The sequence below is a fragment of the Bos indicus genome, chromosome X, assembly GCF_029378745.1.
Source record: "Bos indicus isolate NIAB-ARS_2022 breed Sahiwal x Tharparkar chromosome X, NIAB-ARS_B.indTharparkar_mat_pri_1.0, whole genome shotgun sequence".
In the NCBI taxonomy this organism is placed as follows: Eukaryota; Metazoa; Chordata; class Mammalia; order Artiodactyla; family Bovidae; genus Bos; species Bos indicus.
Window position 1 is genome coordinate 96923491 of NC_091789.1, and position 11117 is coordinate 96934607.

Consider the following 11117-nt stretch of genomic DNA (forward strand, 5'->3'; position numbering starts at 1 on the left):
TTACATCTTCACACAAACCCATCCTTAAAGCAGCTCAGAGACATCACAACTTAGGGCCCAGAATCAAAATCTCAGAGCTCTCACAATCTCAGGTGCACACGCCTACACAGATATCTCACACCCAGGGACTGAAATGCCAGAAAGCTCCAAAAATGCACACCCCGGAATACAGGGACATGCATCCTAGGGGCTCTGTACTATGGCTCCCAAAAGCCACTCAGATCAAGTATCCCACCACGCACAACTCCGCCCAAAGGCTCAAGGAGATCAAATGTACCCGAACAGCACCTGTGTTGTCACATGTAGCGATACACAAGCCCAGGCTCCCTGACACAGGTGACCCTCCGGGGAGAGACAGCAAACTCAGAGACCTCTCCCTGGACATGAATTGCATGCATTTCTGCGAATAACCGTGCGCTGCCACACGATCCAGACTGAGCGAGAGCTGAACAAGACTGAAACGCCGTCACCGTGCACAGCCAGCGACTGCGCCAAACCTAGCCACTAACCAGGGTAGCTATTCGACCCCTTCCGGAAAAGCAAAAAAACTCGCAGAACAATTGTATGCTCTAAAAAGCCGCACAGGGCAACAGGCCTCTCGCCCTCAGCTTTGGCTCTGCGGTCCCAATGTCTGTAACAGCCAGCCAGCCAATTGGAACTGGGCAGGAGACGAAGCACGGCGGAAGTCGCGGGACTTCCGGCGCCTATTCGCGCCCTGGAAGAGCTAATTCCGGCGATCACGCGGTGACCAATCAATGCCCAGAACGCTTCCGTGATGCTATACCCAGAACTGGCAGCCCATCTCGCTCCGTAGCCGTCCCCCCTCGGATGTAACCATGTGGAAACGAAGGGGTCGAATTGGAAACGAGACGAAGACAGTTGAGGCTTAATAGCGGTGTCTACTCGGACTCAAACGCAGCGGGAAGACGGAATGGAGCGAATGGGGATGGACCCAGTGATGCCACGAGTGCCTCCGCTGGGAACTCTGGTCGATGCCTGACGCGGTGTAAAAGTACTCTCTTTGTTGTCATACGCCCCGTCGAATGGTACCTTCCAGAGTGGGTGGTCTTTCCGCTACCCCTTTGTGGTACATCCCAGGACAGAACAGTTTCATCTCGCGCGCCCCTTGGTGGTGAGACTGGGGAACAGCCGATGTGGATGCTGGTGGACAATTAGCAGATGATCCTCCAAGGGTGGAAAGGTAAAGTTAGGATGAAAACCCCACCGATTGCTGCAATGTTGGCCTCAGAAAAATGTCTTCATAAATTGAAGATTACTTCTCTGTAGTGGCCACTGTCATAACAGGAAGCACTGAAAGCATTTTCTCTGTGCTGGGCATTGTGCTTGTTTGTGCTTTCCTGTTTAATACAGAATAGGTCTCAATGGGGAAAGCCAGCCACAGTCCCCCAGCGGGCAGGGGACAGAAAACTTCGGACTGGGATCTGAAGGTCTGGAGTGGGGAAGGCCTCTGTCGTTGACTGCGAGTAATATGTGAGAAGGACAACAGGACTTTCCATTCTGTTAGGAAACGGTCAACCCCGAGGGGACCCAAGGACTCCGTGTAGGTGAGATAAAGACAATGGCTTTGTCACCATCCTGTCATCCCTGAATATGTCCCTAGCAGAATCTTCAGCCTGTTTAGCTATGCCTCTCTCAACAAGTTTAAATTTGCTTTTTTCATTCCGACATTCATTCATCCTCTCCACGGTTTCTGTCAAGCACAGCTATGTGTGTTAGGAAAGAGAAAATCAACTTTGGCTTCATGGAACTTACATTGTGTTGGGGTCATACAGCCCCCAAAGATAAGTAATTTATCAGGTGTTCATAACTGCTGTGGTTAACATTAAACCGGGATAGTGAAATAGAGAAAGGGGATGATATCTAGAAAGAGTGGCCAGGGAAGTTCCTTCTAAGATTGTGAGATTTGAGCAAAAGCCTAGAGGAGATGCCTATCTGGGAGAAAAGTATCCCAGACAGAGTTAAGGCCAGTGGAAAAACTAGGCAGTGGAACTCAGTGTAGTGTGTATAAAAAGAATGAGGAGGGCTATGTGACTGTCACAGCATGATGGAGGGAGAGCCAGGAGATCCAATGAGAGCAGTGATGAGGGGCGGGTCCCCTAGGGCCTTCTGGCCATAGCGGGGACTTTGACTTGAGCCACAGGAGGGTTCTTACCAGAGAAGCCCCCAGGGTTCTTTCAGAGGCCCAGATCACCCAATGCTTGTTGAGGAGCTCTAGATTCATCCCAGGAAAACCACAGACCCTCTGCAGCTGAACGTGCCTTTCCTGGAATCCCCTACACTCAAGGGGAATCCCCCCTACTGCTCCCAGTGAACAACCGTGTCAATTGATGATACCCTCAGCAGAGACAGAGGAAGGACCCTCACGGTATGAGTGAGGTCACGGTCAGTCTCATAAAGGCAAAGAGGGAGGATGTAACAGGCACAGAGATGGCAGGCAGAAAGACAAAGATGGAACATTGGACAGGGACAGAGAGACTATTTCTGGCAGCAAAGGATCCCCAATTAGCACCCACATGTGGGCCCCCAGCCCTGCTACTGGATGATGTACCTATCTCTAGAGGAGAAAAGAAACTGCTCCCCCTGCCCCCGCCCCTCACCCCCCCACCAGGGACTGTTTCTAGAAAATGACTCAGTTGCCCATGGCCTGGGTCTTAATCATGCTCCCTTGGCACACATCAGGGTCCTCTGCCCTGATCAAGACATGGAGATGTTCCAGTCATGGGGAGGCTCATGCTGTACACAGGGTCCCTCACAACCTGTCCAGCCCTGTCTGCCCTCCTGCTGACCTCAGTGCCAATGACTGCTTTAATGGGGGAAAGAGAGGCATGGATCTCTGCATTTGTGGTGGAGCCTCATGCAAATTGGTGAATGTGAGGTTTCTCCCCACCTGCTTGGAGGCTCACCTCTGTATTTTCCACCACCATGTCCCCAGGGAATGTGCAGATTACATTCCATACATCAGGTAAGAAGCTGGATGTGTGATGGGGAGACACAGAGACATATCCTGACAGTGAGACAGTCACGGGGGTCCTTGGGGCCCTGTACCAACGCCTCCCTCCCCCACTACCTGGCCAGGGTTCTGCTGAGTCTTCCCTGCCTCCTCCAAGGAGCCCAAGCCTGCATCCAGTTCCTCCTGTCCTCATGAGCCGCGACCTTCCGTCTGCACTGGGCCTTGGGCTCCCATCTGCAAATGGTGGCCTCTTTGTCGTGGGTTGGGCAGATTGTCTGAGTGAGTGTGTGTACACAGTGTTTTCACAGGGCCCCTATCAAGGGTGGTAGTCATGTCAGGAAGTACTGTTCTTATCAGTATTCTTATCAGTATTCTTATCAGCAGCGGGCTGCTTTGTACTGCACATGACTTGCCCTCCCTGAGGATGGGGCCACAAGCTTTTATCTCTGTAGGGAGGCATGGTAGAAATCGTAGCGAATGTGATATCACAGGTCTACTTCTAAGACCCACCAGAGTGGGGTCCATCCAGCCTTCCTCTTAAGACTATTCTCATATGCGGATCCATGAACAGCTCAGAGACCAACCCTCTGGACAAAACCCTCCCAAAATAGTTCAGAGACTTCATGCCTGGGACAGAGATCCATGAACAGTTCAGAGAGCACTCATCCTGGAGAGCAACACAAAACAGCTCAAATACGTCACACCTGAGGACACAGACCCTAACCATCTTAGACAATTCCAACTCTCAGTTCAGTTCGGTCATTCAGTCGTGTCCGGCTCTTTGAGAGCCTGTGGACTGCAGCATGCCAGACCTCCCTGTCCATCGCCGACTCCCGGAGTTGACTCAAACTCACGTCCATTGAGTCGGTGATGCCATCCAACCATCTCATCTGCTGTCATCCCCTTCTCCTCCTGCCTTCAGTCTTCCCCAGCATCAGGGTCTTTTCAAATGAGTCAGTTCTTCGCATCAGGTGGCCAAAGTATTGGAGTTCCAGTTTCAGCATTTGTCCTTCCAATGAATATTCAGGACTGATTTCCTTTAGGATGGACTAGTTGGATCTCCTTGCAGTCTAAGGGACTCTCAAGAGTCTTCTCCAACACCACAGTTCAAAAGCATCAATTCTTCAGTGCTCAGCTTTCTTTATAGTCCAACTTTCACATCCATACATGACTACTGGGAAAACCATAGCCTTGACTAGATGGACCTTCGTTGGCAAAGTAATGTCTCTACTTTTTAACATGCTGTCTAGGTTGGTCCTAGTTTTTCTTCCAGGGAGCAAGCATCTTTTAATTTCATGGCTGCAGTGACCATCTGCAGTGATTTTGGAGCCCCCCAAAATAAAGTCTGTCACTGTTTCCACTGTTTCCCCATCTATTTGCCATGAAGTGATGGGACCAGATACCATGATCTTAGTTTTCTGAATGTTGAGTTTTAAGCCCACTTTTTCACTCTCCTCTTTCACTTTCTTCAAGGGACTCTTTAGTTCTTCTTCATTTTCTGCCATAAGGGTGGTGTCGTCTGCATATCTGAGGTTATTGATATTTCTCCTGGCAATCTTGATTCCAGCTTGTGCTTCATCCAGCCCAGCCTTTCTTTTGGTATACTCTGCATATAAGTTAAATAAGCAGGGTGACCTTATACAGCCTTGAGTTACCCCTTTTCCTATTTGGAACCAGTCTGTTGTTCCATGTCCAGTTCTGGTTGTTGCCTCCTGACCTGCATACAGATTTCTCAAGAGGCAGGTCAGGTGATCTGGCATTCCCATCTCTTTCAGAGTTTTCCAGAGTTTCTTGTGGTCCACGCAGTCAAAGGCTTTGGCATAGTCAATAAAGCAGAAGGAGGTGTTTTTCTGGAACTCTTTTCCTTTTTCTATGATCCAAAGGATGTTGGCAATTTGATCTCTGGTTCCTCTGCCTTTTCTAAATCCAGCTTGAACATCTGGTCTCAGGTAAATTCAGATCCTGAAGACAAACAGCATTACTCACAGCCAGTTCTACAAGTGTTAAGTTGTAACCACTGTGGTTGCTGACCTAAAGTGCATTCTGAAGGAATTTAGGGTGAAAAACAGTGTGAGGCACACTGTGCGCTGGAAACGTTGGCTCAGGAAAAAGTTCAGTGACCGTAGATTCTTGCATCTTCCACACACAGAAAAGCATGAAAATAATGAACTTGTGACATCTGATCTCTGTGTTTCACAGTAATCTTTTACCACTATGCACGCTTGACTGCATGTACTTCCCAGGCAAAAATCATACTGACTTCTCTGCTACCTCCTCCAAGCCATTTCCTCAGAGCTAACGGAGGAGCTGTGTCCTGGGTTGTAGTTCCCAGGAGACTCCAAATCCAACTTAAACTCATAACTCTCCTGTTGTATGCTTTTCTTTTCTTTTTTTTAAATTTATTTATTTATTTTGCTGTTGACTGGTTTTTCTTAAAGTCCATAAATAAGAGAGTAATTCATACTCAAAATGTTACAGACATTGTTTACATAGTGAAACTCTGAAAACTGTTTTGTTGTTTTCTGCTTTTCTCTACTTTTCAATTTTTCTCTAATGAGTATGGAGTTCTTTTGTATTTTTTTTTCTTTTGCAATAATTTATTTTATTTATTTATGTTTTTACTTTACAATATTGTATGGGCTTTTGCCATACATCAACATGAATACTCCACGGGTGTACACGTGTTCCCCATCCTGAAGCCCCCTTCCACCTCCCTCCCCATCCCATCCCCCTGGGTCTTCCCAGTGCACCAGCCCCGAGCATCCTGTATCATGCATCGAACCTGGACTGGCAATTTGTTTCACATATGATATTATGCATGTTTCAGTGCCATTCTCCCAAATCATCCCACCCTCGCCCTCTCCCATAGAGTCCAAAAGACTGTTCTATACACCTGTGTCTCTTTTGCTGTCTCGTATACAGGGTTATCGTTACCATCTTACTAAACTCCATATATATGCGTTTGTATACTGTATTGGTGTTCTCCTTTCTGGCTTACTTTACTCTGTGTAATAGGCTCCAGTTTCATCTACCTCATTAGAACGGATTCAAATGTATTCTTTTTAATGGCTGAGTAATACTCCATTGTGTATATGTACCATGGCTTTCTTATCCATTCGTCTGCTGATGGACATCTAGGTTGCTTCCATGTCCTGGCTATTATAAACAGTGCTGCGATGAACATTGGGATACACGTGTCTCTTTCAAGTCTGCTTTCCTCGGTGTGCATGCCCAGCAGTGGGATTGCTGGGTCGTATGGCATTTCTATTTCCAGTTTTTAAAGGAATCTCCACACTGTTCTGCATAGTGGCTGTAAGAGTTTGCATTCCCACCAATAGTGTAAGAGGGTTCCCTTTTCTCCACACCCTGTCCAGCATTTATTGCTTGTAGACTTTTGGATAGCAACCATTCTGACTGGCGTGAAATGGTACCTCATTGTGGTTTTGATTTTGTATGGTTTTAAGTAGACACTACTCTAGCTAACAGCTCTCCTTTAGCTCGGAGGCTTCACCACCCTCCCCCAGAGCCTACAGCCTGCACCCTGGGACACAGAGCCCCACATCTTTCCCTCTGGGCTGCTTTGTTGGCATTTGCACTGACTCTCTGTTCCGTCAACCCCAAGGGAGCGAGGCCTCCAGTCCTGCAGTCCCTGCAGTCTGCATTCATCAGCATGTCATCCTGAGGAAGGCAGATTCATCCCAGGGGTGGGGATTGCCTGAGAGCTGAGGGGTTCTGAAATTAATTTCCCATGTCTGGGTCCTCGGAATGGACTTAACCCACCCTGGCCACCTCTGGTCGTGGCGACTTTGTATCCTGCCCCACGGGAGGTTCAGAGGGAATCCCAGATTCACAGAACGAGTCCCAGGGACCTGGTCCTCTCTGTCATGTCTCAGCACACACTGTGGGCCACTGAATTCTGGAGATAGGAGAGGTCTTCCCCTCACTGTGCCTATGACAGCTCCCTTACATCCCTCTAATCAGCTGTCATTTCCCAGAGTCCCTCGCCTGGTGACAGCTGCCACAAATCCTCTCTATCCCCAAATCCCCACCCTCTCCCCTCACCTTCCACCAGGCCTCCCTCCCACTCCAGGAGCCTCTTTAGCCCCTCTCCTAGCCCTGCTCACAGGGCCTCAGGTACATCCTCACCCCATTTGTGGCCTCTCACCCAGCACCTGCACTGCCTCAGACGATCCCCTGAGGACCTTGCCTGGTCCCTGCATTCTGCAGGACACCTCTCTCCTGCCCACACACAGGTGTCTGTCTTAAAGTCCTGGTGAGGGCTGAACTGAAAATCTCTCCAGGATCCAGAGAAAATCCAGACCCAGACCAGGCGTCCAAGGCACTTTCCTCAGGGCTGGGGGGAAAGCGAGGGGGTCTCTGAGAGAAAGAGCTGGGCTCAAGGTCCTGCAGGGGTGACAGGGTTTTCTTCAAGTGAGATGGCACCTTACAAGTGCTTAGGACACTGCAACTCAGACGATTGATTGCCTAGAACTCAGAGATGCTTCCACGAATGCCAGCTGACTCCTAGAGTGACGTCACTAAAGCAGCCACTGACTGGGGAAGCGTCTCCAGCCTGTTTACTGGGCAGTGAACACTCCTGAAGACTGGGTTCCACTGGTCCTGCAGTGCTCAGGCCCAAGACCCCCACTGTGAACTCTTGCCCATCAACCTCAGCACCTAACTTTGTGAGCCCTGGTCTGATCTGAGGTCTCTGTCCCTGTACCCCGTGAGAGCCTGAGCCTGTGTTTTCCACGTGGGCTCCCCAGAGTGGTCTAGGATTCCTTGCCTCCCAAGCCCCACAACCAATCGCTGCTGCTTGTGAATTCAAATCTGCAGTGGGCGGGCATGGCCAAAATGGGGCTGGAGTGTCCTCCTGGACATCTGAGAAAGGTTTGAGGTTTGAGGCCTGGGTCGCAGGGTAGCAATCCCCCCATCTGTGTCAAAGGCTGCAGTTGGTCACCCTGGGCAGTGGGGGATGGTTTGTCCTTCCATACGCAGTACTTGCATTGGTACCAAATGGAACCCTCTCCCCTGTAGTGCCTTCTGCTTCCTGTGGTTGTGCTTCCCATCTCTGCAGGCACAACGGAGTGTTCCAGTCTCACACCTCACCCTCCAACACCCCCAGGAGGTGAGACCCCATGGGGAGCCATTTTGCACTCAACTTGTTGGTCCTGGCTGGGACCTGACTATTTGCATGTCTAACCATGGTGTGATCACTCACCTAGAGCCAGATATCCTGGAATGTGAAGTCAAGTGGGCCTTAGAAAGCATCACTACGAACAAAGCTAGTGGAGGTGATGGAATTCCAGTTGAGCTATTTCATATCCTGAAAGATGATGCTGTGAAAGTGCTGCACTCAGTATGCCGGCAAATTTGGAAAACTCAGCAGTGGCCACAGGACTGGAAAAGATCAGTTTTCATTCCAATCCCAAAGAAATGCAATGCCAAGGAATGCTCAAACTACCGCACAATTGCACTCATCTCACACGCTAGTAAAGTAATGCTCAAAATTCTCCAAGCCAGGCTTCAACAATACATGAACCGTGAACTTCCAGATGTTCAAGCTGGTTTTAGAAAAGGAAGAAGAACCAGAGATCAAATTGCCAACATCCACTGGATCATCGAAAAAGCAAGAGAATTCCAGAAAACCATCTATTTATGCTTTATTGACTATGCCAAAGCCTTTGACTGTGTGGAGTATGGATGTGAGAGTTGGACTGTGAAGAAAGCTGAGCGCCAAAGAATTGATCCTTTTGAACTGTGGTGTTGGAGAAGACTCTTGAGAGTCCCTTGGACTGCAAGGAGATGCAACCAGTCCATTCTAAAGGAGATCAGGCCTGGGATTTCTTTGGAAGGAATGATGCTAAAGCTGAAACTCTAGTACTTTGGCCACCTCATGCGAAAAGTTGACTCATTGGAAAAGACTCTGATGCTGGGAGGGATTGGGGGCAGGAAGAGAAGGGGACGACAGAGGATGAGATGGCTGGATGGCATCACCGACTCGATGGACGTGCGTCTGAGTGAACTCCAGGAGTTGGTGATGGACAGGGAGGCCTGGCGTGCTGCGATTCATGGGGGTTGCAAAGAGTTGGACATGACTGAGCAACTGAACTGAACTGAGTGAACCGTGCTCAGCCTCCCTCCTACACAACTGGTGAACTCCCTGATGAGCAAAGGTCTAAGCATCCTGTTCACTGCAGCAGAGTGTCTGCTCCAAGAATGATGTGACGGGGTAGTAAACAAGCTTTACTTCTCCTGCTTTACTGATGGACATCAGCTTTACAATGGACAGCATTTGGGAAGCATCTATGAAAGTGAAAAATCCTTACAAAATCTTTGTCCTTGTGGATTTAATATTAAGAATCAAATAATTTAATATACCACATCAGTAGAATGAGGGAGAAAAACCACATTATCCTCTCAGTAGCTACATAAAAAGCACTGGACAAAATTCAGCATGCGTTCAAAATACAAAGACTTAAAGTAGAAGTAGAAAGCAACATTTTCAATCCGATATAAAACATCTATGAAAACCCCACAGCTATCATCGTACTTAATGATAAAAGGCAGAAGTAGTTCCCCTGAAAATCAGGAAGAATAGAAGGATGTCCTCTCTTACCACTTCTATTCCACATTGTCCTGGAGGTTCTGGACAGGGTAATTAAGCAAGGGAAAGAAATAAAATGAATCTACATTGGAAAAGAAGTAAAACTATTCTATTTGCAGATGACGTACTCTTTTGTGGGAGCTCTCAATGACCTTTTATATATTCCACAGACACAGAGTCTGCCTGGTTGATCGTGTGGATTTCATCTGCAGCTTGTGCAGCTGGTGGGAGGGTTTTGGGTCTTCTTCCTTAGTCACACTGCCCCTGGGTTACACTTGTGGTTTTATTTCCACCTCTGCATATGGGTCGTCCACTGGGGTTTGCTCCTGAGGCTGCCCTGGAGGACTTGGGTTTGCCCCTGTGAGGGCCAGGTGTGGAGGTGGTGCAGCTGCTTGAGTGTCAGGGGTTCTGGTAATATCAGGTACTCAGAGGAGTTGGCAGCTATAATTCCTCAGCAGGAATTATAGTGCTGTAGAAGGGTATGGCAACCAGTATTGGCCAATACGCTCCAGTATTCTTGCCTGGAGAACCCCTCTCCCTGACAGAGAAGCCTGGCAAGCCACAGTCCACAGGGTCGAAGAGAGTCGGACACTACCAAAGTGACCCTGCATGCTTAGACATAAGACTTTTTTTGCCTGTGGCAGCTCTGCCCCAGCGGGGGTTGAGCGTGAACGTTGCACAGCAGCTTGGCTTGTGGGGACCCTGGCGGTGCCAAGTGTGCAGGGACACGGATTGCCTCCGCTGCAGGAGTTATGGCCCTATGGGAGCCTTTTTTTCAAGCCTCCTGTAGCTGGCAATCAGAAGGCCTCTTTGGCCAATCTTTCTCCATAGCTCCGCCCATTCAGACACTTAGAGGGCTTCCTTACGTGGGGTCCTTCTCTGTTGTACGCACATCAGGCACTTAAAGGGGCACCCTGGGTGGGGTCCTACTCTGTAGTTCAGTGCATCAGGCGTTTGATCGGCCAGCCTCTCTATTGTTCAGCTGCCAATGCTGGCATGTGGGGGTTGAGAGGCTATGGTGATGGCTCCACCCCCCTACACGGGACTCAGCAGAATCACCTTACTTCCATGGCTCCGGGGATTTCCTCCACAGGCATTTCCCACCACAGTCTCCTCCCTCACATCCCCTCCATCTGTCTCTCTGCAGTCAACAGCAGCCCTTGCCCTGGGATTGCTCCACAATCCCTAAACTCCAGCTCCCAGCCACTGTGCCATCTAGGGCATGTATGGCTGCAGCAAGGATGTCTGATTCTCATTCCATTTAGGCTGCCACAGATGGGCTGTTTCACTCTCAGCCTTAAATGTTTCTCCTCTGACTCAGACAATTGCCCCGATGTGGGGATCGGACCCCTGCTTCAGTTCCCCCACCTGCCAAGGGCAGGTCCAGCCCTACTAACACTCCCGTTTTTCCCCCTAGTTCCTTCATCCTACCGAGTTTTGCGTGGGTCTATGTATTCTTTTCCACTGGTCAGGTACTCCTGTCCGCACTCAGCTGGTGTTCTGCATGCACTTCTGTGTCTGAGGGTATATTCCTGATGT

At 49.2% G+C, this 11117-nt stretch overlaps 1 long non-coding RNA gene across 1 annotated transcript; it reads left to right on the forward strand.

The window, feature by feature from the left end:
• The first annotated feature begins 317 nt into the window (after positions 1 to 317).
• On the forward strand, positions 318 to 9685 carry LOC139181704 (uncharacterized). Its single transcript, XR_011565470.1, has 2 exons — positions 318 to 1565; positions 8009 to 9685. It is a non-coding gene; the product is annotated as an uncharacterized lncRNA (long non-coding RNA).
• The last annotated feature ends 1432 nt before the right edge of the window (positions 9686 to 11117 follow it).